Consider the following 26,315-nt stretch of genomic DNA (forward strand, 5'->3'; position numbering starts at 1 on the left):
TAATCTCTTAGCGTGAGCACTGAGAATACTTTTACGACTAGGAATTTTGGGGAAGTTCACAACATCTTGTTTTCTGCAGGCTGACATTGGCCAGAGTAGGTATTTTAAGAGTAAAGATTCACAAAGTTGTCTAACTGCAGTAAGTGGATGAGGGAGAATGAACAGCTAAGCTGTGCCCCACACTTGCACTGTTTTTCCTCTGCCTGCAACCCTATCCTGTAGGATAGAGCAGCATTTTATCCCTGAGTTGAAAACGAGAGACTTCTTCAGAAATCAAAGGAGCTGCCTAGGAGAGAATTGGGGCTGATAAGGGGAGTGCATATGCCCCAGTAATGCCCTTGGGTTTTTCCTGTTTGATCCCCTGCTCACCCTAGATAAAGACTGTCTTTTGATGGTTCCAACATTTCCTTACACAGAACTCCCTGCCAGCTGCCTTATCATAGGACAGACTCAGAAAAGCAGAGGAAACCTGCATCAACCACAGAGGGGAAAGGCATTCTCTCTTTTATTCAGAAATATCCATCAGATATATGGCAAGAAACAAAAGAATGATAGAACAGAACAAACGTCCCTGGAAGAACTAGGTTAATTAAGGAAGAGAATATAAATGAAAACTTTAGGGACGTTCCAAGAAGAAGACATCTGGAAAACAACAGGATGCAATAAAATAGGAACATCAAAGAATAAGCAAGAACTGTTAAAAATTAGGCGTTTGCTGAAATTAAAATAACTTAATGGAAAATTTGAAAGACAACTGTAAGGATTCTCCTAGAACACAGTGTAAAAAGAGAGGCAGAAAACTTAAAAGAAAGGCAAAGAGACAGGCTCAGTCAAGTTGGTCTGTTATCTAAATACTTGGAATTCCAGAAGATGCAACAGAGTAAATGAAGAGTTGAATATATCAAACAAATAATAGAGGCTCCTCTTTTGCTCTGGGAATGAATCCAGATATCCAGGCTGACAGGTTCTGAGGGCCCAGCAAAATGGAGGAAGGCAACTTCAAATTCAGACTAATTTCTTGTGAAATTTGAGAGTGCTAAGTATAGAGAAAGGATCCTAAAATCTTCTGGAGGGAAAAGTGAGGTTGTCAAGTCTTCATTAGTCTTTGAGCACTTCTTTGCTTTCTGGTACAATGAGGTAAGTTCAGCCTCAGCCCGTAACGTTCCTGCCCCAGACCTGGAGTCAGCCATGTTTCTCAGGAGCTTTGGTTTCTTTTAATGGTGAGTGTGTTTAGAAACCAAGACACCCTGGGAGTTCATTATATCTGAAGTATTGGTGGTTTCTGGTCCCTTTCAGTGGGTAGAACTGGGTGGGGAGGGGGTAAATGTATGTATGCTTTAGCCTGTGGTACATACGAAATAGTTTTACCAAATATCAGTATCATTGCTAACAACAAATAAGCTAACCAAAGTTCAGAGTTTCTTTGCAAGTTTTTTTTTTGTCCTTAGAATGTAGGGTGTTCTAAGGGCATACAATCAGAGTGCTATGCTTCAGTGTGATTATCAATTTAATAATAGGTTGAGGTTCATTTATTTTTTATTGGTTAAATTTTGAAGGCTTACATTTTTATCCCTTTAATATTAGTATTTGCACATGTAATATATTTAAATGGTTCAAATATCAAACCTATAATAAAAATATACTCAGAAGTGCCTTGTTAATATCTCTATCTTTTCCATTCAAATACTCCCTCACTCCCTATTTTTCAAAAATAAGTGAATACATGTATATATTTTTTCAAAAATAAGTAAATACATGTATATATTTATGTTTGCCCTTTATTTCTAAAGATAGCACATTAAATATTCTCTTACACTTTGCTTTAATTCACTTTATGATATATCTGGAAATTTACTGAATTCTTGAATCTTTTTGACAACTCCATAGTATTCCATTATGTGGATGAGTAAAATTTATTCGCCCAGTCTCCTACATGAGCAATTAGATGTTTTCAGTATTTTGCTTTTACAATCACTATTGCAATGAGTAATTTTGTGCATATGTTGTTTTGTACTTGTGGAGGTATTTCTTTAGGGTAAATTCTTGAAACTGAGCTTGCTGGGGCAAAGGGTAAATGCATATATGGGTTTGTTTGCTAAATTCCCCTTCAAACGGGTTATATCATTTTGCACTCCCACCAGCAATATGTGGAGTTGACTAACAGATTTACTAATATCAGGCATGTAAAAATTTTTTGCCAGCCTTCCATGTGAGTAATAGTATCTCTGAGAGTTTATTATTTGCCTTTTTTTTTTTGTGAGAGTGAAGTTGAGCATCTTTTCATACATTTGTGGGCCATTTGTGTCTTTTTTTGTGAACTGTCCATGTCTTTTGCCCATCTTTTCTTTTTTTTTGGCTTATGAAGATATTCCTTTTATAAACTTTCTTTTTGTTGTGTAACATGCTCATATAATAAAATACACAAATAGTAAGTGTCTACCTCAAAACATTTTTAATTTGCAACCACTAGCAGATCAAGATAGTTGTTGTTTTAACTCTCATTTCCCTAATGAATAGTAACACTGATAACTTTTTCATAAGCTAACTGTATATTTGTATATCCCATTTTATGAAGAACCTATGAAATATTTTGGTCACTAAAAAAAAAAAAAACCTGGGGTGTCTTGTTTTTTATTTACTGATTCTGTAAGTTTTGTATGAATTCTGGATGAGTCCTTTATAAATATTTCTCCCTGTTTGTGGCTTGCCTTTTCACTCCCAGTGATGATTTTTGGTGACCAGAGGTTGTTGATTTTAATGAAATATTATTTAACCCTATTTTCCTTGAAGGTAGTATCTCTTGTGTCTCTTTGACACAATTTTTCTCCAAAATTACCTTCTAGACCTTTCATATCTAGGTCTAAGGTTCCATCTGGATATGATCTGTGCGTGCAGTGTGAGTTAGGAGTCAAGGCTTATTTCTTTCTTTATAGATATCAGTTGATTCAGCACCATTTACTGAAACACTCATCCTTCCCCCATTGAATTGCAGTGACATCTTTGTACATACAGTGTATGAATGCGTCTGTCTCTGGACTGTCTGTTCTCTTCAGTTACTCTTTTTAATGTTAGATATGATGGAAAGTTTCAGGGGCCTGTTAAACTTGTGCAATAAACTGTGATATTGACAGATAGCAAATAAATGAGTCAAAGCCATATTCTTCTTTGAGCAAAACCCTTGTGTAATTATTCTGGTTCTCCCAAGTGTTCTAGGAATATGGAGTTCATTTCCAAAGACGGCCTTGGACATTTCAAAAATGTCTTAAATAAGGGGAATCAGTAAGTAAATTAGCAAATATTCACTGAGCAGTCACTGTGCTGCGTGCCTGTCCCTGCACTGGGGTCTGGAACACAGTACCTGTTTTGTTTTGTTTTGTTTTTTGCTTCTAGCTGACCACAAAGTAGCATTTTATAAAGAGTGGAAAGTGTCTAGAAGTTCATTGCTTTCCATCAGTAGGGAAGAGCCCCATCCTTTCCAGGTCCTCTTGGACATAGCATAGCAAACAAGCAGAGGAAGGACATATTGGAAAAGTGGGAAGAAGGCACATTGCCTAGGACCCTTGGGACTTGAGGAACAAAACAGCCACGAGTTCCCTGTGCGTCCTTACTGCCTCTGATGTATCTGGGACAGGGTGCTGCAACCTGGGAATGGATGGGGAAAAAAAGCCCACTTCCCTTAGCCAGAGGATGGGGAAAAGAATGGTTGTAAACAGGAACCCTTTTTGTCAGAAACCTCTTTGCGCCCTTCTTTTTGCAGACATAGCCAAGTTATTCTAAAATCTAGACGGAAAAGCTCTCAAATAGTTAAAACAGTCTCGAAAAAGAAGTGGGAGGAGTCTCTCTACCCAACACTTTATTGCTACATTATCAAGGTAGTGTGTTTGTGGAAGAATGAACATATAGAACAATGGGACAGAATAGAACCCAGGAGTAAACCCACAAAATGTGCTCAGCTGATTTTTGACAAAGGTGCAAAAGCGATTCAGTGGGGAAAGGTTTGCTTTTCAACAAATGGTGCTGAATCCATTGGCCATGCATAGGCAGAAAATGAACCTCAACCTTAACCTCATACCTTATTTAAAAATGAACTTAAGTGGACCATGGACTCGAATGTAAAGTATAAACCTATAAACCTTTTAGGGGAGAAAATAGAAGGAAATCTTTAGGATCTAGGGCTAGGGAAAGATTTGTTAAACTTGACACCAAAAGTGCCACCCATAAAAAGAAAAACTGATAAATTGGATCACATCAAAATTAAAACTTTGTGTATTGCACAAGACTGTTAAGAGGATGACAAGATAGATTGGAAGAAAATAGTTGCAAACTGCGTATCCCACTAGACAGTATGTAGATATATACAGAACTCTGAAAACAGTAATAAAGCAATTCAGTTAGAAAATGGGCAAAAGACATGAAAAGACGTTTCACTGAAAATGATGTACAGATAGAGAACGAGCCCATGAAAAGATTTACGCACCATTAGCCATTAGGGAAATGCAGACTAAAACTACAGTGAGAGATTACTACGCATCCACTAGAATGACTAAAATAAAAAAGTGACAACACTAAATGCTAGTGAGGATGCAGAGAAACTGGATCACATGTACATTGCTGGTGGGCATGTGAAATGGTGCAGCCACTTTGGAAAACTGGCATTTTTTTTTAATTAAACATGTAAACATGCAACCATATGACCCAGTAATTGTATTCTTGGATATTTAAGCTAGAGAAATGAAAACTTATATTCACACAAAACCTGTGTTACACATGTTCAAAGAAACTTTGTATGTTATATAGAATATCTGGAAACAACCGCCATACCCTTCAGAGGGTGAGGGGTTAAACAGACGTGGAGATTGGGGTATCATTCAGCAAGAGATAAGAGCAAACTCTCTGTCCATGAAACGACTTGGATGGATCTCCAGAGAGTTATGCTGAGTGAAAAAAGCCAGTCCCCAGAGATGACATACTGTATGATCCTATTCATGGAACATCTTTGAAATTGTGTCATTATAGACATAAAGAATAGATTAATGGTTGCCAAGGGCAGGGATGACAGTGGGAGTGTGGGAGGTAGGGGGTATGACTATAAAAGGGCAACGAGGATCTCTCTTCCTTGGTGGTGATGGGACTGTTCTGTATCTTGACTCTGTCTTTATCAGTATCTTGTTTATGATATTATACCAGAGTTTTTCAAGAAACTCAGGGAAACTGAATAAATAGGATCACTGTGTTACTTCTTACTACTCTGTGTGAATCTAGTTATGTCAAAATAAAAAAAATTTAATTAAAAAATTAAATGTTACTTAGTTTAGTGTTGGGTTAAGATTCTGATATAAATATAGATGTGAGTCTAAAGGAAAGGATTTTTTTAAAAATTGGAAGAAAAAAACTCCATAATCGATTTAAAAATTAATGTGTTCACTGTAAATGTTTGATTATGTGAGGAATCAATTCATACAAAAACAGGAACTGGAGGCCTTTTGCATTTTCTCAGTGTTTACCTCTTCTAGAAACTAGTGAGGCCGTGAACAAATCAGTAAGAAAGTTTTTTTTTTCTCCTTTCCATTTAGTTTCTCCAGTTTCTGAAGATTTGATTTATATATTTAAATACTTCAGAAATACAGGAACGTAGTGCAGAATTTAGTTTTTATGGATTTTGGAAAACGTGCTGAAGCAGCTAGCATTTTAGGGATTGGTGACTAATATTTTATTTTTCCAGAAGTCCAGGCCAGTACCGAGTTGAGCTTATTTAGCCTCACTTGAAACCTCAGCAGCCCCTGGAGAAAGCCCTGTTCCCAGAGCACAGATGGGGACAGTCTGCATGTCCTCACAGCTCCATCCCCAGTGCTAGCTGCGAGTAATGAGCGTGCTTCCTGATTTACCGGTGAAGTGAAGACCAGGCATAATCGCTCCATGTTTCCTAATGTTAGAACAAATTTAAGTGTGTCAGTAGAGTTACCAAGGTTTGGCAACTGAAACAACCTAGCCAAGGACCCCTAAATAAATACTTCTGTCTCACATGCCTGGGCATCACCCCCGGATCTTTTTAAAATGCAGGTTCTGATCCAGCAGCTCTGGAGCCTGATATTCTGCCTTTCTAACAAGCCCCCGGGGAGGCAGATGCTGCTGGTCCACAGCCCAACTGCCCTTGGAGCAGCAGATTTCTAGATGAATTTGCAAATTTTCTACTTTTTCATTTGATATTCCAAAGCCAACATGATAGCAATTGCCTTGTATTAAAAGTGTATCCCTTGATGCAAATCAAAAAGTATGAGTGAAATGCTAGGAGATAGAAGACATAGGAAAAGAAGGAGGAAAGAGGGGCAGACAACCAGGGCCATGGAGGAGTCCTTCCGAGAGCATCAGCAGGCAGCCTGCACCACAGGAAGCAGGAGCGCTAATGAGGGTGGAGACTGAAGATACTTAGACAAGAGGAGCAGTCAAAAGTAGATGTGGGTACCCAGTAATCCTGCTCCTGGGCATATATCCAGAAGTAACACTACTTCAAAATGACACCTGCACCCCAATGTTCATAGTAGCACTATTTACAATAGCCAAGACATGGAAACAGCCTAAATGTCCATCAACAGATGACTGGAGTAAGAAGATGTGATATATTTATACAATGGAATAGTATACAGCCATAAAACGACAACATAATGCCATTTGCAGCAACATGGATGTTCCTGGAGGACATCATTCTTAGTGAAGTAAGCCAGAAAGAGAAAGAAAAATACCATATGAGATCTGTCATATGTGGAATCTAAAAAAAAAAAAAAAAGAACATAAATACAAAACAGAAACAGACTCATAGACACAGAATACAAACTTGTAGTTGCCAAGAGGGCGGGGGTGGGAACAGACTGGGATTTCAAAATATAGAATAGATAAACAAGATTGTACTGTATAGCACAGGGAAACATATACAAGATCTTGTGGTAGCTCACAGCAAAAAAAAAAAATGTGACAATGAATATGTGTATGCTCATGTATAACTAAAAAATTGTGCTCTACACTGGAATTTGACACAACATTGTAAAATGACTGTAACTCAATAAAAAAATGTTAAAGAAAAAAAAAGTAGATGTGACAATAGCTCTGCTGGGGTGATGGTGGAAGGTACGGCAGAACATCTCCTGCTCTTCTCTGCTTGAGCTGAAAACACACATTGGGAACCTCCTTGAAATGTGTGCCCCAGTCTGGCCTTCCGTGCAGTTAGTTCAGTCACCCTCAGGAACAACCATGTGTCACACTAAGGAAAGCCACCACTCAGAAGCTCTTTCTGCAGAGTTTTGGGAACTCTAAAGACATCCAGCAGGAGACCAGCTGTGACACTGAGCCCTGTGTCCTGCACATATGATCTGTATCTTTAACGACATCCCAACATAGTTAGACAGGCTAGGAAAGTGACTAGTGCTTGTCAAAACATATCTGTCATCAAGGTGGTGAAGCTCATTCACTCCACTCAGTGTTAACTGGATCATCTGGCTATAATGAATTCTTACAGACTTAGGTTTCACTCTAATAGAGTGTTAGTGAGGCATGGCTTTATGCTTTCTTTCAAATGCATTGAAAATATTCTTTGGGATTCACATTATTTTTATTCTCTCATAAAAATAATAAAAACACATTAAAACGTAGAAAGAAAAGGAAAAACCCACATTCCTACCACCATTAACATATTACTTTCAGCATTTGGGTGATTATTTCCTTTTATGCTTCTATGTGTGTGTGTGTGTAAAATAGTTATATGTTATAAAAATGAAATATTCCATCCTGTTTTTTATGACTACATTTAAAGCATTTCCCCATGTTTTTACAGTCTTAAGAAACAAAGTGGCTGAATAATGTCTTACTGAGTTAACTATGTCTCTAAATATTGGTCATTTAGGTTGAAAGATCCTTAAAGAGCTGTCAGCATTTGGAATATATGTAGGGGCATGAGAACTAAAGGCAGATAATTAGGAAAAGGAAATATTCTTTCTTTTTGGTACCTTTTTTTTTTTTTAAGTTTAAAATTATCTCTGAATCTTAAAGTGTGAGACAGTCCTGTTACTTTATTACAGGGATTCGCAGAGATGGGTATTTTACTTGGTGGGTAGTTACATTTAACAGACTGTATTTAATACAAGGGAATCCGAGATTACCTTTTAGAAATCAGCCTTCTCTCACCCCCTGGCTTAGTGAAGACTTAATAAAAATTTCCTAAAAGATACCTTGTTCCTAGGGAGAGAATGTTACTGTAACACCGTGCTAACGTGGGGGTGTGCAGAGAGTACACTTGGAATGCAGAGACAAGATGCTTAGTCCAATTTGCAGCCTTGAGAAGGATTTCTGGAGAGAATGAGATCTTAGAGGAAGTGTAAGAGTGTGTAAGAGTGACCGGAGATAGAAATGTGGAAGGTCCTTTAGGGAGAGGGACCAGCAGGTGCCATGGGCCTGTCCGTCCCCAGACCTGTCATTGCATGGAGATGAAGTACTTGGAAGTCACGTGGCTATTTCCATGGCCCAGGGGCCCTGTTCTTCCTGGGTGATGGGAGAAAGGACACTAAGAAAACAACAAAACAACAACAGCAACAAAACCCACTTAGGCATATTATCATCTGGGAGAGCAGACAGAAGGGAAGCTTTTTCCAAGTACACATGTGTCTTTCGGAAACTCCCATACGTGTTTTTTGGGTGCCAATCCTTCCATATCACCCTCTGTCCCTGAATTCTTATCAATTTATGAATATGTTGGATCCCTCAGGTTTGTTGAGGAGGAAAAAAAATTGCTGTAGTGAATGGAAATCTATTCAGTGTTTACGTGATTAGGCTTGTGATTTTTATAAAAAGTTCTCCTGACTACAGTTTGGTGGGTGGACTTAAAAGGGGAAGGCAAGACTAAGGAGGACCTCTATTCAGGAGGTTCCTACCCAGACAAGGTCATAGGGGTGTAGAGGAGGGGAAACAGAGACCTACTTAGGAGGTAAAATTGGCAGGCTGAGGCGACTGGTTTGGTGCTGGTGAAGGGGCGAGAAGAAACCATGTCTGACTCCCAGGTTTTGGGTTAAAGTAAATGGATGATGAGGTCATTAACTGCAGTTTGGGTATAGAAGAAAAAGAGTAGTAGTAATAGTATCATTTTAAATTAGGACCTCTTTTTTCTTTTTCCTTTAGTTCTTTTTTTTTAATTGAAATATAGTCACTTTACAATGTTGTGTCAGTTTCTGGTGTACAGCACAATTCTTCAGTCATACATATACATACATATATTCTTTTTCATATTTGTTTTTTTTTAACATTTTTTATTGATTTATAATCATTTTACAATGTTGTGTCAAATTCCAGTGTTCAGCACAATCATATTTGTTTTCATAGTAGGTTACTGCAAGATATTGAATATAGTTCCCTGTGCTTACAGTACAAACTTGTTTATTTTATGTATAGTAGTTAGTATCTGCAAATCTCAAACTCCCAATTTATCCCTTCTCATCCCTTCCTCCCACCCCCACCAGGAACCATGTTTGTTTTCTATGTCTGTGAGTCTGTTTCTGTTTTGTAAATAAGTTTGTCTTTTTTTTTTTTTTTTTTAGATTCCACATATAAGTGATATCATATGGTGTTTTTCTTTCTCTTTCTGGCTTACTTCACTTAGAATGACAATCTCCCGGTCCATCCATGTTGCTGCAAATGGCATTATTTTATTCTTTTTTATGGCTGAGTAGTATTTCATTGTATAAATATACCACAACTTCTTTATCCAGTCATCTGTCAATGGACATTTAGGTTATTTCCATGTCTTGGCTATTGTAAATAGTGCTACTATGAACATTGGGGATTAGAATCTCTTTTTCAGTGCTTTTATTTTTCTTAGGTGGAGTTTCCTAGAAACCATAGCCTGAGGCAAAGCTAACCTAATGGAAGGGCTGTGCAATCCCAGGGTAGCAAGAGTGAGGGGAAAAGAGAAGTGAGGCAGGGAGGGAGGAAAAGCAAATGCAAAGTGGTATGTTACTGATCTGGCCACAGCTTCATCAGCTGAGTTGCCTTCTAGACAGGTTTTTAAGGAACCCTGCATGGGCCTGGTGGTTAGTCAGGGATGTAAGGAAGAGACATCCTTTTTGTCTTGTATGCCTCCTGGGCCAAAATTCACCCCAGAGTAGTTCGACCTCCACTCTTGAAGGAGCCACTCTGGGCAGCCAGTGGAAAGCCAATCCCAGGCCTACCAGTGTGGTGAGTAATATGAGCTGAGAAGTGGATGGAGGAGCTGGAACCTTTGTGGGTTGTATGGAGTCAGATTTGGGCAGGCAGCTAACGTCCAGGGGATTTAGGGAGGCTCAGGTGGCAGGTGGGGCTGAGTGAACAGATAGGCTTGTAAACAGAGTCAGAGCACTTCCCAGCTTCTCTCTCACTGTTCTCATGTCCTAGTTTCCCATTCATAGTCTGTAAGAGTTGCATACTGCTCTGATTTTTATTATTCTTTTATATTTATATTTTTAGTACTGCTCAGGCTTTAATCCTAGATTCATATTCCCCTAGTTTCTGTGAATCTGCTGCTTCCATTCACATAATTTCTAGACCGTAGATTTTCATATACTTGTGTTCCTCTACTTAGTCTGTTCCAGCTGCTGTAACAAAATACCACAGATTGAGTGACTTATAAACGAGGGAATTTGTTCTTCCCAGTGCTGGAGGCTGGAAGTCTGAGATCAGGGTGCTAGCATGGCAGTATGGTACTCTGAGGGCCCCTCTCCAGGCTGCAGACTGCTGACTTCTTGCTGTGTCCCCACATGGCACAAGGGCCAAGGGAGCTTTCTCAGGCCTCTATTTTAAAAGCAATAATCCCGTTCATGCGTATTTTGCCCTTCCAACCTAATCAGTTCCCAAAGGCCCCACCCCCTAATACTATCACATTGGCCCATTAGGTTTTCAACTTATGGATTTTATTGGAGTGGGGTGGGACATAAACAATCATACTACAGCAACTCACTGGCTCATTACTTAGAGAGCAGAACACTGCCCTGAGACTCAGATCCCACCAGGAACTTGATTGCATCCTTTCCCTGTGTATTACTATGCTAATCTCTGCAGCTTGCTTCCAAATAGACAAGATGCACCAAACGTTTTAATAAAGAAGTATAAAGGTACTGTTGTAAACTCTTTTTGAAGGGTTTCAAAAACAGAGAATAAAAGGAGGTACTGAGTTATAAATGTGATGGCAGAATTTTTAGAAGTAATGACTCACTAGCTTTTTATTGAGTGTATGCTATATTGCCAGGCTGCTATCTGGGTTTAAGGATACAGTGCTGAGCAAGAAAAGTCACACCTCTGCCTTCCTGGGTTTTTCTCTCTAGTCAGGGCAGGAACAGAGCAGGCCTGGGCACAGGTATGGATCTAGGGATGCTGTGGGTAACTGTGAAATGATTGCTGATAGAGTGTTATCACAGAGAAGTACACGTGGAAATGAGACAGTAGGGTGGGGGTAGGGGTTGGCTTGGTCTTGGCCAGAGAAGATTCCCACAGTGATGGAAGAGTAGGCATTCAGAAAGTGAACAGGAATTGGGGCTGGGTGAATAGTCAGCAGCAGGCTGTAATTCACTTAGCAAATGTTTACCAAACATGGACTGTGTGGCAGGCACGGTTGTAGCTGTTGGGAATCAGTAGCAAATAACGCAGGCAAAAATTCCTGCCTCAGGAATCTTGCTGGTAGTTTTGAGTTTGGACCAGGATGATGGAGAGGGATTGGAGAGAAGTAGCCTGATAGAAATAATATTTAGGAGTTAAAGTTGACAGTTCTTGGAGGAGGGAATGAATCATGGCTGAGGCAGGAAGCTGTCAAGGTGACTCTTCAGTTTCTGGCTTGTACAGCCGGATGGGTGGCACTCCAGTCACTGAACACAGGAACTCTGGTGTGGGGTCACTTTGAGGGGGCAGGAACCATCCCCCTAAGTTTAACTTGGGCATTTAGGGTTTGAGGTGCCTTTGAGATATCCAGTGCAGATGGTAAAGGAGCAGTTGGGTACTGAGCCTGGAATTCAGAAGTAAGGTTTGTGCTATTGAAACACATTTGTCAGGTATCTGCATACAGGCAGTAATTGAAGAGTGGGCAGGGAGGAGATTGCTTGTGGCATGAGAAGAAAAGAACCAACCTTTTAAAACTTTTTTTTTCTTTTTTATGTGTGTTTCTCAAAGTCAGACTAAATTACATTGGTTTTAATTAGCATGTGGATTTCAATCTGAGTACCTGTGTACTCCCTTTGGTGTGAAAAACAAAACAAAATGTGTGGTCTATACAAGTAGTTTAGAGGTGGTAAAAGGAGATATTCAAGTTTTGACATAGCAGTTATAGATCTAGGCAGAGCTATGATTTAAGATTCCAGGCTCATTACCTAATGAGACTCGGTATTTCCTTCCAATTGTTGAATTTACTGTCAAGCACCACTGTGAGAAACATCAGTGGCAGGTAAGTAATGTATCTGTGAACTGTTCAAAAAGTCTGATGGAATTAAATTGGCCTGCATTTTCATCTGTAATAGGCAGATGAAAATTCTTAGCAGAACAACGGCTTAATGAATGTGAGCCAAAGAATAAGAATTAGGAACAAGGGACAAAGGGAAGATGAACAAACGCTGTCACCCATGGGGCTCATCATTTCTGTTGCTTTTTGTATTTCTAGAAAATGTTCCAGAAGGTTAATTCTATGAGCTACTTAAAAAAAATACATTTTTCTAGTTTTTAATGACAATTAATTTACTTTTTCTGTTAAATGCTGACCTTTCTGGCCACTTGAGTTTCCCTTTTAATTGTCATCAAAAGTCACTTAGAATAGTTTCCTCTGAAACAGAGCCCTTACTGACACTTAGTTTAACTTCTCCATGGTGATTGTGGGGAAAAGTAACTCAAATGCAAATAAATCCTCATGTTTAATAATCTAATTTTAAAAATGTCTATGGGAGAATGAAATGTTCCTTTGAACGTTCATGAGAAAAACTTTTTGTGGCGAATATTCTGGTTGGAATCAGAAATATATTAGGAATGGAACAGTGTTATAAATAGAACATTGCTTGTGGCTCATACTTAAAATGTGCACATAGCATTTTTTTCCCTTTACCTTCATTGCATATAGGTTTTAAGTTAGATATACCTTGAAAATAAGAGAAATTTTGATGAAGTGATGAATTTCTCATTATAAAAATGACTTCAAATAAGCCCTCCCCTACCCCATCCACTTTACTTGATTGTTAAATATTCTCTTTTGATTAGTTTGTTCAAAGTTTCCTTTTACTCTACCTACAGATAAACCAAAAAATAACAATTCAGCCAAAAAAAAAAAAAGGTAGACATTGCTATAGTGATATACATTTATTTGTAGACTTTTTTTTTTTTTTTTAATTTTAAGGCAGGATGCCCAACGTATGTGATTGCTTTTTTTTCTTATGAAATGAAGTTGAAATTTGGGCTACCTCTGAGGTGAAATGCCTGGTTCTTTACTTCTGGTTATGTCTACCTATACGAGAACTCAGGAGTAGACTCAGGATATTTGCATCCATCCTGGTGTGTCTTTGTCTACCATTCCCCTTTTCCTGTTAAACTCTCTAGACGAGTAGTAAGGAGTGGATTTATGTGTGATACATGGTCTCTTTCCTCTTAGCTTTCAATTTATTTCTTTCTTGAATGAGAGGAAGGACAGGGGTGGAGGGAGGAAGCCTTTGGGAAATTCTTGGCTGAGAGTGTGGTGAGTATCAGAGGAGGCCAGCGGTGTGGCCTTTTCTCCTCCAGCATCGCCTCTGGCCCAGAGTGGAAGAGAGATGCTCTGTAACCCAGGACAAAAGTGCTCCTTTCTCTTAGGCATTTTCCTTTCTTTTAGATTTTCACTATGTTCAAGACAAAAGCAGACAGTCTGAGTAAGGCCAGTATTTCAAATTCTTACCTGTTTCTATTCTGCTGTGACAGTTATGAATTTGCTAGGACACCTGGGTAATCCTATTAGTCCGCTGGTCTTTACATGCAGCCAAATATGTGTTTAGTTCGCTCCTTAAGGGACGGAAGAGTTCTAGAGCAGCAGCAATTATCTCAAAATGGTGTTGCTCAGCCCTTCCCAGTAGCCTGGGCTCAGTGGACTCAAAGCCAACTTTAGAGCGGATCCAGTGAGCAAGGCCCTGGGGTGCTGGGAGCCCTGAGAAGCCTGAACCCAGGGCCTTCACTGAGCCCAGTCATCAAGGATCCACAAGCTAGATGGCTTGCTTCTCTTGTCCGTGGTTAAAGGGTGCTTTAAATGGTTATTGCATTTTTTAGCATCACTGGTGTACAGAGCTTTGTGTTAGGCTGACAGGTTACAAAGAAGATAGGCTGCAGCCTGCGTACTGTTTTATTTAGGAAACAGTAAAGAAAAGCTCGACAGAAAAATAAAGATCAGTACTTGCTTAATGTGAAGAGAAATTTTACAAAGCCAGAAGTAAATAAGGAAAATATATTTTGCACCCTTATTTTCACACTAGAGAGGAAATCCTTTTCATCAGTTGAGTATATGTTCTTCTATTTGTCTGTCTAAACATACGCATATACATGTACATACACATGTGCATACACACACGTGTACACACATCTACATACCTGTACAACAATGGGACTATGTTGTGTGTCAATCTGCAGGTTGATTTTTTTCGCTCAGTGTATGATAAATATTCTTTGGTGTCACTGTTGTAGATTAGCTTCTTATATGTGGTAGGTCCATGTTCTTTCTCGAGCGTGTGTGTACTATAATTCATCTAACTATTATTGTTGAGCATTTCGAAGACGGTCTAGTTTTTCACTCTTGAATAATATCTGTAATAAATATCCTTATGTGCATGTTTTTACTATTATTTCTATAATACAGAATTCCAGATAATATTTAAATTATTTATTTTTAATGTAGAATAATACTTCCTATTTAACCACCAGAAAGTTGAACCAGTTTATACTTCTGCCAATGGTGTACAATAAATATATTGATTGCATAAAATAATTGAAGTGCCATAGAAAGATCATGGTTATAATACATTTTTTTAATGGTACTTTGTATTTTATAATCCACTTTCACCTATATGTTTTTTAATTTTATTTTTAATTGAAGTATAGTTGATTTACAATGTTAATTTCTGGGGTACAGCATAGTGATTCAGTTATATATAAATATATATTCCTTTTCATATTCTTTTTCATTATAGGCTATTAGAAGATTGAATACAGTTCCCTGTGCTATACATAGGACCTTGCTGTTTATCTATTTTATATATAGTAGTTAGTATCTACAAATCCCAAACTCCCAATTTATAGAATTCACCAGTGAAGCCATCTGGTACTGGTTGGGACATTTTAAATTACTGATTCAATCTCCCTGCTCATTATTCGTCTTTTCAGAATTTCTGGGACTGTATTAAATCATTAAGTCTTGGTAAATTGTATGTTTCTAGGAATTTACCCATTTCTTCTAAATTATCTAGTCTGGTGGCATATAATTGTTCAGCTTCATCATACTTAAAATGGGGATTATAGTAATAATAATCTTGCAGAGTTGCTGTGGAATTTTTTTAGAAAGCTTATATTAAAAAAGCTTAAGACATTCTTTGACATTACCCTTTTTAGCAAAACTCAGGAGACACTAAGTTACTCTCTTTAAGAATAGAAATTCTCTTTTTGAGTACTGAGTAAATATCTTGATATGCTTCTAAGTACTTAAAAAACAAAATTCTAATTGTTTCAGTTTTGAATTTCCACTGCTTTTATTCCAAAAGCATAACTACATAGGTAGAAATTTTTAGCTTTCTGATTCATTTTCTCTGACACATATAGGATATTCTGTGAAAGAAAGGAAGTATATATGCTAAACATACTGATCTTGTGATTGACAGTTTAATTTGATAAAATTATCCAGGATATGAGTATATTCCAATAAGAACAAAGTCTTCCATGATGGAAGTAGTCCATGTAATCAACCTGCTACCAGATGGCTGGCCAGTGCCCCAGGGAATGATGCCATATTCAATAAGTCCAATTTTGGTCTCTATGTTCTCAGTTGAGTACTCAGTGGCTGTAGCCAGATTAGTTTTGGTAATTGAAAATCCCATGTTGCTGAGCCCATGTACAATCTCCAGCTCTACTTCCATGGTTACTTTGTTCATAATCCCTTTGGGGAAGAACAAGAGTAGAAAAAGAAGTTGGTTAACTTCTGTAGAATGTGTCATCTTGTCTAACAGATTGTTTAGCTCCTTAGTTTTCAAGTTGCTATCTGGTGAGTATTTACATGGCCAGCTGGCCAGATCATTAGCTACTGTCCATGGATAAGTATAGATCTGTACCTCTGACATGTTTCCTTCAAAATGGAACAACCAGGTACAGTCAGCCCTCCATATTGACGGGTTCTGCTTCTGCAGCTACAACCAACCACCAATCAAAAATGTTTGAAAAAAAACCCAGGATGTTCCAGAAAGCAAAACTCGAGTTTGCTATACACCAGCAAACACTTACATAGTATTTTCATTCTGCTAGATGTTATAAGTAATCTAGAGATGATTTAAAGTATACAAGAGGATGTGTGTAGTTTATATGCAAATACTACACCATTTTATATAAAGGACTTGAGCATCTTGGATTTTGATATCCACGGAGGCCCTGGAACCAATCCCCTGGGGATTCCAAGGAGTTCCTGTATACTGTTCAAAGTTTTGCCCACTGGGAGGTTTTCCCTTTGCCATGTTCTTAAGGGCTCCTGAGTGGGGCTGTAGTGTTACAGCTCTTCACTCTTGGGTGGCACCAACATGCTGTATAGAACCATTTCTAAGTCACACCTCAATTTTTCTTCTTTAATTAACTGGTCATAAGGAACTCCTCTTGATGAGGCCACAGGAGAAGTTTGAAGAGAGGATCAATGTAGCAAGAATAAGAGCTATGGGAATATGAGCCATTTGCTTATATTACCTAACTATGCCCACAGCACCCATGAGATCTGACTTCACATATACCACTTCTGTTTAAGGTGAAGAGCTCTGTGCACACCTGACTTCATGGCTTCAGGTCAGACAACACCAAGTTCATGTGGAATGCTCATGCTGTGTGGCTTTGTTCCAAAATCCTAAAGGTCTCTGTTCACCTATAAAGGTTGTAATTCACCGATAGGGGGCCCACCCCATGCCATGCAGAATGCCTGTCTGCCACGGACACTTAAAACACCAGTGAATCTGCTGGGCTACGTAGCCCAAGTGGTGGAGCAGCTGTCATGGCACTCTGGACCTGTTGCTGAATCTTCTCTTATTAAATGTCCCACTCAAACCTGGCAGCTTTGCAAGATAAATGGGTCAGAATAACATACCCAAATAAGTATACAATGCCTTCCAAGTCCAAAAGAGCCTACTAAGTGCTGTGCCTATATTTTAGTGGAAGGAAGAGCCCACTATCACCTTGGAAGAGCTATCTCGACATGCTACAAGATCCCCAGAAAATTTACAAAGATGGCAGGCCTTTGAATTTTTGGAATAATCTTATCCTGCCCTTTGGGACACCTGGCTTTACCAAGTATAGAGTAGTAACTGCTTACTGCTCAGTCAGCATATTGTGGAAAGCATGCCATTCTATGGAACGGAGAGGCAGTCAACGTCCCTGTGGGCTGTGTTGTGAGAGGGTGCTGGAGAGCTGATAGAGCCCTGGGGTTGGATAGTGGGGTGCCAACTGGAGCCAAACTGCCCAGGTGTACTTTGCTAACACATATAAGGAAAAAAATAATAATTTCCCCAATTAATAGCTATGTACCAGGGAATGTGCTGATTTACTCCAGCAATGAAATCACCGCTGGTACAGCATCTGCACTGCGCATGATTTATCTGTTTTCGGCGGGTGTGTTAGGGATAATCACCGTCATCCTTTAGGTCCTTGGTGGTGACACTATTCTGCTCTGTTCAGTTACCACTCCACCATCTGCCTTTTTCCTTAAAACGTTAAAAAAAAGCCCTCTTATCTAATGACGTATTTTTCATACTTCTTGTCCTTTGGAGTTGTACACTTTATTTAAAAAATCTTTACATTACTGTCATTTCAGTGTAATTTTGAGATTCAGGGTCTATAGTTGGTCTGTCCTGCTAAATAAAGGTTTGATGAATGAGTAATTGAATGAATTGAGTTAGAGATTTTTATGGTAATGGCAGAAAAATGTTATGACTATATATGTACATATATCAACCTAAAAAGCATCTTTTAAATTATGGTTTTGTTTTGGCTCCATTACAGCCTTTGTTTTTGTTCCTCAACACAGTCAGGGAAACTAAGTGTTTAGAAGTGCGTACTGCTTCAGGATGGATGTGTTTGTTTCCTTGATCAAGCACAGTTACAGCTGTGACCTTAGGCTTAAGCCACACATTTACAATTTTTCTCTAGAGACCGATTTATGTAGTGAGCACAGTCTTTATTCTTATTTGTATGTATATGTAGGTAGTTACAAAGAGACTTACGGTGATCACGGTGTAAAGCCCCCAGTGCCCCTTTCCCCACTGGCCCTTTGGGTAAATAAAATTTGAGAGCCACTGGGCATTAGTAGGGCAGCTTATTCAGTTAAGTTTTGCATTTCAAAGTGAATATGTGAGGATGGATAATACCTAGCAGGGACAGAGAAATTAAGTCATAAAAGTGAAAGTACATGGTAAAACTACTATTTTGAACAAACAAACGAGTATTCTCCTTATTCCTAAAGGCAGCCCTGGACAGCAACGGGGACTGTAGAGGGATCTGAGTATGGTAGAGAGCCCATGGTTTGGCTTCAGTGCTGGATCCTGGGTCTCGTGAATGGGATCCTTCTACCCTGTATGTGACAGGAAATGAGTAAATGAACTTTTGGCATTTACCGCTAAAATCAGTGACTAATTATAAGTTCAGATAATGAGAAAATTGCGGCATTGTCTTAAATGTCTGCAATTCCCCCCCCAACCACCACCAATCTTTTGTATTATTAAAGGAATCTACCTGGAAATCCAAAGGGTGTTCTTTCCAATGAAAGAGATTAAAGTTACCTTTCTAGTAAAGAAGGAAGAAACCACATCAGAAAAGTGAGATAGTAAGATAGTAGATTAAGAAAGTTCCTTAAAAAAAAAAAAAGAAAAAAAAAGTTCTCTACAGAAAATTCAAGGGTTTCAGAAATTAAGAAGTTCGGAGTAAGGATAAGAGAAAGATGATAACAAACTTTTTGGAGCAAGATAACTAAATATCTTTATAAATTTTCTAGAACTCATTTTCTATACCTGAATTGTCATTAGAATCCCCATTTTTCTTACTTGGTTGACATCTTCTATCAAGTTGCTGACATACAATAATGTCAGTCTTGGAAAAAATTGAGGAGATAGAAGTATTTGTATCAGAAAATAAAGGATGGAAATGGGTGGGCATGGCAAAGAAGAGAGAATATGAGAAGCAAAGAAACTTCAGAAAAGGAAAAGAAGTCTTGAAAATGTGACCAAGACGTTTTGCAGATAAATTTTCTACTCTTCTTGAATAACTTCTCCAATAGAGTTGTGTTGGGATTTATGGGAAGAAACACTTAGAAAAAAAAAAAAAAATAGAAAGCCTTGGAACTTTCAGATCCTTCATTGAAAATAACCTAGTGCCTACTTGTGAAAGTGTTAAAGCAAAAGTGTGTGATTATCATGTGTTAAATAGGAAACTGATTTCAGGGTTCTTTGCCAACTAGTTCTGTGCTAATGTAAAAATGGAATACGAACCTGTACCAAAGAGCTATCAAGAAAAGCGCTAGTACTCTCAGGAGAACTAGATCATAGAATCTGTATTAATAGTGACTATGGAAAGGCTATGCTGCTTCTGGAAATTTAAAGAAAAATTAACTGTAAAGTTATACTTTTTGCCATTGAGACAGTAATACATTTTGATTCTTTTCCCTTTCACTTTATATATGAATGTCATGAAAGTTCCACTCTGGTTGACTAAAAATAAAAACAACAATATTTTAGTGCTGACTAGACTAGAGAACTATATATAAAATAGATAAACAACAAGTTTCTACTGTATAGCACAGGGAACTATATTCAATATCTTGTAGTAACCTATAATGAAAAAGAATATGAAAAGGAATCTATGTATGTATATGTATGACGGAAACATTATGCCGTACACCAGAAACTGACACAACATTGTAAACTGACTATACTTCAATCAAATATATATATATATATTTTTAAACAGTCAAAAAGAAAGCAACACTGGTCCTTCCTGATGAAAGGTAAGAAGTCAAATGTTACTTACAAAGCTCATTTCCCATTTTTGTGTGTGTGTGTGTGTGTTTTGGGCTTGTTTTCAGGCAAAAAGACTCCTGTGGAAGATGGAACTCTTGGTCCGTTTTCCGGAGTGTGTTTCCAAGCCCATCAATGAAACTTGATACTGCTGCTCTGTGTTGAAGTGCTTGAAGAACATCACCTCTCCGCCGACGCCCTCCATCCTGCTGAAACCATGGTCTTCTCTGCAGTGTTGACTGCGTCCCATACGGGAGCATCCAACACAACGTTCGTAGTTTATGAAAACACCTACATGAATATTACGGTCCCTCCACCCTTCCAGCATCCCGGCATTGGTCCAATGCTTAGATACAGTCTTGAAACCATGGCTCCCACTGGGATGAGTTTGTTGACAGTGAATGGCACAGCCGTGCCCCCAACACCAGCAGTTTTTAAGGGCCTAAACTTGCCTCTGCAAATCATCCTTTCTGCTATAATGATATTTATTCTGTTTGTGTCTTTTCTTGGGAACTTGGTTGTTTGCCTCATGGTTTACCAAAAAGCGGCCATGCGATCTGCCATTAACATCCTCCTGGCCAGCCTGGCTTTTGCAGACATGTTGCTTGCAGTGTTGAACATGCCCTTTGCCTTGGTCACTATTCTCACTACCAGATGGATTTTCGGCAAATTCTTCTGTAGGGTATCTGCCATGTTTTTCTGGTTGTTTGTGATAGAGGGAGTCGCCATCCTGCTCATCATTAGCATTGACAGGTTTCTTATTATAGTCCAGAGGCAGGATAAGCTAAATCCGTATAGGGCTAAGGTTCTCATCGCAGTTTCTTGGGCAACTTCTTTTTGTGTAGCTCTTCCTTTGGCAGTAGGAAACCCTGACCTGCAGATACCTTCCCGAGCCCCCCAGTGTGTGTTTGGGTACACGACCAGTCCGGGTTACCAAGCTTATGTGATTTTGATTTCTCTCATTTCTTTCTTCATCCCCTTCCTGGTGATCCTGTATTCGTTTATGGGCATACTCAACACCCTTCGGCACAATGCCTTGAGGATCCATAGCTACCCTGAAGGTATATGCCTCAGCCAGGCCAGCAAACTGGGCCTCATGAGTCTACAGAGACCCTTCCAGATGAGCATTGACATGGGCTTTAAAACGCGTGCCTTCACAACCATTTTGATTCTCTTTGCTGTCTTCATTGTCTGCTGGGCCCCGTTCACCACTTACAGCCTTGTGGCCACGTTCAGCAAGCACTTTTACTATCAGCACAACTTTTTTGAGATTAGCACCTGGCTACTTTGGCTCTGCTACCTCAAGTCTGCATTGAACCCACTAATCTACTACTGGAGGATTAAGAAATTCCATGACGCCTGCCTGGACATGATGCCCAAGTCCTTCAAGTTTTTGCCGCGGCTCCCTGGTCACACGAGGCGACGGATACGCCCCAGTGCTGTCTACGTGTGTGGGGAACATCGGACGGTGGTGTGAATGTGGGAACTGCCTGACATTTGGGGTGATGGATCTTCTTTATCTGACTTCGAATTTCCTTTCTCATGGCTTCTTCACTTAAAATATATTGTTTTTCATAGGGTGTGTGTATGTGTGTGTATGTGTGTGTGCAGTGTAAAGACAGAATGGTGATTAGTTACAATTCTGTTACCAAGGATACACAGTAGGGATGTGATCACAAGTGTTACCTCCAGGGTTCAAGAGAAATCCTTGATTTAGGGTGGAGAGATGGTTTTCTATTCCTTCGATCGATTTTGTTTTTGTGGTGGGAATCAGGATTGTGCTTTACTGAGCCTGCAGTTACACTGAATTGTAGGCATTTTGTATGCTGCTAAGAATATGCTTAGTTGAGTTTATCAATTCTTTTATTTTTTCTGGAAGACACTGCTGCTTTTTGTCATCACATTGGAGCCAAAAACCACATACATCTCAGTAGATAAATATTTAGTTTTATTTTAAAAAGTAACCCATGGGGGTTAGTGACATTTTAAAGGTCATTAATATTTACTTTGGTGCACTTTAAGAAACAATGTATAAACTAATTCAGTCATGTTTTTCAGAATTGTTTTTATACATGACATGCTTTAGGAAACATCGCATTATTTCTAGGAAGATAGTTTTTTTTTTAATGTTTTATTTGCATATACAGTCTTAAAGGGGAGAACATAAAAATGTAGAACTTTTTTCCTAAGCACAATAGCTTTAGAGCAATAGGGCAGAGTCAAGGAGACAGCAGCACCCTTGCAAATTTAAAAGGGATGCAGTGAAGGGGTGGCTGGTGCAGGCTATGATGATTCCATTTACTAGAGGATCCTCTGAGTCCAGTGCGGAGAAGGGGCACCATTTATTAGACGTCTGCCATGTGCCAGGCACTGTGCATCACTTTATCCTCACAGTGTCCTGTGAGGGAGGGATTATTTCTGCCTTTTTACAGATGAAGAAGGCAAGTTTCAGAGAGACTAAGCCCTGCCCAAGGTTCTCTAGACCTGGGATCCGAAAATCTAGAGTCCTGGGTCTTTGCAGTTCCACACATTGTACCACACAGACACCTCCTTCAGGTTTGGACGTTTCATAGTCAAGAGAAAACTATGTGTATCCTTTCATTTTTTTTTAAGACTAAAACTTTTTTGAAAATAGCTTCATTTTTTTTGTTGTTTTACTAAAAGAAATGTGAAGCCATTACAGAAAGTCTGGAAAATAGAAAAAAAAAATCACTCATAACCACCTTTTTAAAGTGGAACTTAAAAATCTTGACTAATTAAGGCTATAAGGAAATAAGGCGCTTTTTTGTTTTGCAGAACGAGTGACAATTATTGAGAACTTAAATACAGCTGTATATAGGTCTTAGCCTTGTAGATCTGGATGTTTTCAGTTGTCCAGCTGTATTTCTCAGTGTTCTGGGCAGAAAGGCATTGTCACCCCCAGTGCTTGCCCGGAGCAGAGCTGGCCTTTGTGAATGTCCTCAGAGGCGTGTCTCTAAAAAGAGGTGAAGATAAGCAGTGGTGCGAGCCTAGAGCAAGTTTTCAGCAGGTCTGGGATTTGGAATGACCTTTCTCTTGCTCAAGATCTGCCCCTGCCCTGCCCCATGTGCATCCTGAGCCTTAGGTGCCCTTCTCTCTCCAGCCACTGGAACACTTTGTGAAACAGCCCTCAGGGATGGGGCTTCAGACCGAGGCCATAAGTGCTGAAGTGTAGCCTCGTGGCTACATTATGGGCTTTATAAATCAGCAGGTTAACCAGGAACACTTTTTGGATGTATAGTATCTTTTCAGAATTTTAGTGCTTTGTGACCAGTAGAAAGCGAGCCTTCGTTTCTTCAGTTGTACAACCAGAGAGTTGGATTCTCTGAACCTTTAAGGTCTTGTCCAACTCTGATGTGAAAGTAGAGATTTTGAAGAGCCCAGCTGACGTCAGCATTGCTCTTTGGTCTCCAGTATTATTTCTTTACATTTCACTTCAGTAGATGTTTCTTAAAATTGAACGTCTGAAGAGCACATGGCACCATATCAGGAGTTAGGAGTTTGGAAGGTGGATGACATCCTGAAGGACCTGGGAAACCCTGCTCTTGGGCAATGGTCATGGTATGAGAACCCGTTTTCCAGTAAACTTCCTTTTTGGGATTCAAGCACATTATTCAACATGTTGCTTGGGGGTCATCTTCTGATGATAGTCGCCTACCTCTTTGGTTTCTCATTCGTATTACTCACAGGTAAAATTGCTTTTATCCATAGGGATCTTATAGGGCGTAAACACTGTAGTAGATATTAGTAGCACTTTGAAGTGTATCATGCTTTTCATTTTCAATATAAACTAGATTTCAAGGAGATGTTAATAAGTATATTTGAAATCAGACTTTCTCTGGAGGAAAGTCAGCATGATTTGCATTCATCTTACGTACTGGCAGTGGGTCTTGAGACTCCTTTTGTGGTTGGAGTTGAAACTGAGCTTCGTTGTCTTTGTCCTGTCTTTATGAGCAATCCTTGGGTAGTTTTGTGCTGCCTGGCAGGCGGTGCATCATCTGGTGAGAGCTCGGGAGTGCCTGCTAAGAGGCTCGGTGTTTGTGAAAGAAGGCCACCAAGGGCCTTTGGAGAATTCAGGCATAACCCCGGACAGCAGCTCTCTTTACACTGGATCGTCTCGATCTGAGGACAGTTTACAAACCATTTTGAACGTTTTTATTATGTGTACATTTGGAAAGCTTTAAAACAAAGTACTGTGGTGTACCTTTGAAAAATTTAGGTGCAGAATCATATGCTGCCTATTCTTCTATATTTTCTTGAGGGAAATAAAGTACCGCTACTGTTATCACCACAGGCTGAATAATCAGAAATGTTTTTGCTTTTGTTTTTGTTTCTGGCTAGTAAGTAAGAAGCATGAAAGAGAATGAAATATCTGTGGTCAGAAGAAAGAGTCAAAAGAAACCCCCAATAGTCTGGAATAGTGATACTCAGACTTTAATCTGAATTTGTGTCTAAGCGTTCCCATGGGGGGCTTGTGAACAGTTCAGATCCCCAGGGCCCCTGGAGGGTCTGCAATTGGGCTCAGGAATGCAGACTTTTATTTTGTTGGGTGTTTGGCCTGATTTTGGTTCAGGTGGTCTCTGGGGCATATTCTAAGAAACACTTTCCTGTGGAAAATACATCCCCTTAAATATTGTCTGTTTTATTCAAAAAATGTCTCTTTTGTGTTGGAAGCCATTATCTCCTAGTCCGTGGGTAACCCGCACCAAGAGGAACATCTGTGTATCTACCATTTGCCACCTCGTGTGTCTGCGCCGGGTCTCACCAGCGTCGGCTTCACCGTCTTTCAACTGGCAAAATTCTGATAAACCGTATAGTTTCACAGTAGAACAAAAAAAGTGACTTAATATTTGAAAGTCTCTCAGGAGTCTGATTCCTCTAATATTTCTTTTTTCATGAGATGGAAAGAGGTCCTTACTGTGTGTAACTTCCTGAAGGGGATGAGAGGAGTGCAAAGATTCACGTGATTCCTGCTGCTCTGCTTACGCCAGTCCTGTTCAATGGAAGCATGAAGAAAATAAAATGACCATTTTGATCTACACATTTCGGTTGCTGACAAGGATATTTAACTTAATTTTTTCTTGATCTTTGCTTTTGTTTACATGAAAATATTTATGTATAGATCACAGGAAAAAAAAATGTTCACTGGCTTGACATTTTTATTCTTCCATGATTTTTAGTTTAAGTTTAAAGAACTGCTTAATTCCAATTTATTTTCACAACCATAGTCTTCATTGAAAACTCAATTTTTATAATAATAAATGAAGACATCAAAGCACATGTTTGTTATTACAGGTAAATGGTAATACATTTCTTAGGTATATATTGGTACTAGTCCTTTGTAATTAAAATTAATTTATTTTACAATAGTACCAACCTATATGAAAAAAACCACTTTGAATTTTGGGTTGGTTGTAACATTAAGAAATCAAAAATTATGATTATTTGTGTATATTCTTATTACAGCCAGGAAAAGAGCTCCCAATAAGAAGATGAATAAATGTTTACCATTTCTAAAAGTTGAGTTTTTTTTTTAAAGGACTACTTCATTTATCTTAGAAAAATTTGTCATGAATAATACTTTCTGTTAAATTAAAATCTGAGTTTAGTTTCAAATCTTGCCTCCTTTGAATTTTTACTTTCAAATTAGCTCTCAAAGCCTGTGTGTGTATAACTATATTCTAGTTTTAGAAGTTCTCAGAGTAATTAAGGGTGAAATGAAACTTGGCAAAAGATCATTGGTATTAAGAGACAGTTTTAAGAAATTCTGCCTTAGAAGAGTTATAAAACTTTTCCTGCTAAGTCATTTGAAACTGGATTGTCACTAGCAAAGCAATGACAATGTTTGCTTCTATTTTGATGAAACAATTTCATCCTGCACTTCCTTTTCTAAAATCTAAGGCCTTTCTAAAACCTACTTTTAAATCTTGAGGAAGTATCATTTATTTGTATATGAGTTTTAAGTTTTGTCATTTAGACCTGAGGGCTTTATTTTGTCTTTTTTTTCACTCATATGCAATAGCTAAATATATTTCTTATTTTTGAATT

The 26,315-nt window shown here is 38.8% G+C and overlaps 1 protein-coding gene across 36 annotated transcripts in view; it reads left to right on the top strand.

The window, feature by feature from the left end:
- The window catches only part of LOC141578372 (uncharacterized), a 159,122-nt gene that overhangs the window by 61,855 nt on the left and 70,952 nt on the right, over positions 1-26,315 (top strand). For 27 of the 36 annotated variants that reach the window (XR_012508700.1, XR_012508710.1, XR_012508714.1 and 24 more), the window contains one exon: positions 20,318-25,786. The exons of 7 other annotated variants lie outside the window; for them this stretch is intronic. The gene's annotated coding sequence lies outside the window, so the exon portion shown is untranslated. The remainder of the gene's footprint in view (positions 1-20,317; positions 25,787-26,315) is intronic. 2 more of the 36 variants (XR_012508702.1, XR_012508693.1) reach the window with 2 other exon arrangements.

Source organism: Camelus bactrianus, chromosome 8 (genome assembly GCF_048773025.1).
Source record: "Camelus bactrianus isolate YW-2024 breed Bactrian camel chromosome 8, ASM4877302v1, whole genome shotgun sequence".
In the NCBI taxonomy this organism is placed as follows: Eukaryota; Metazoa; Chordata; class Mammalia; order Artiodactyla; family Camelidae; genus Camelus; species Camelus bactrianus.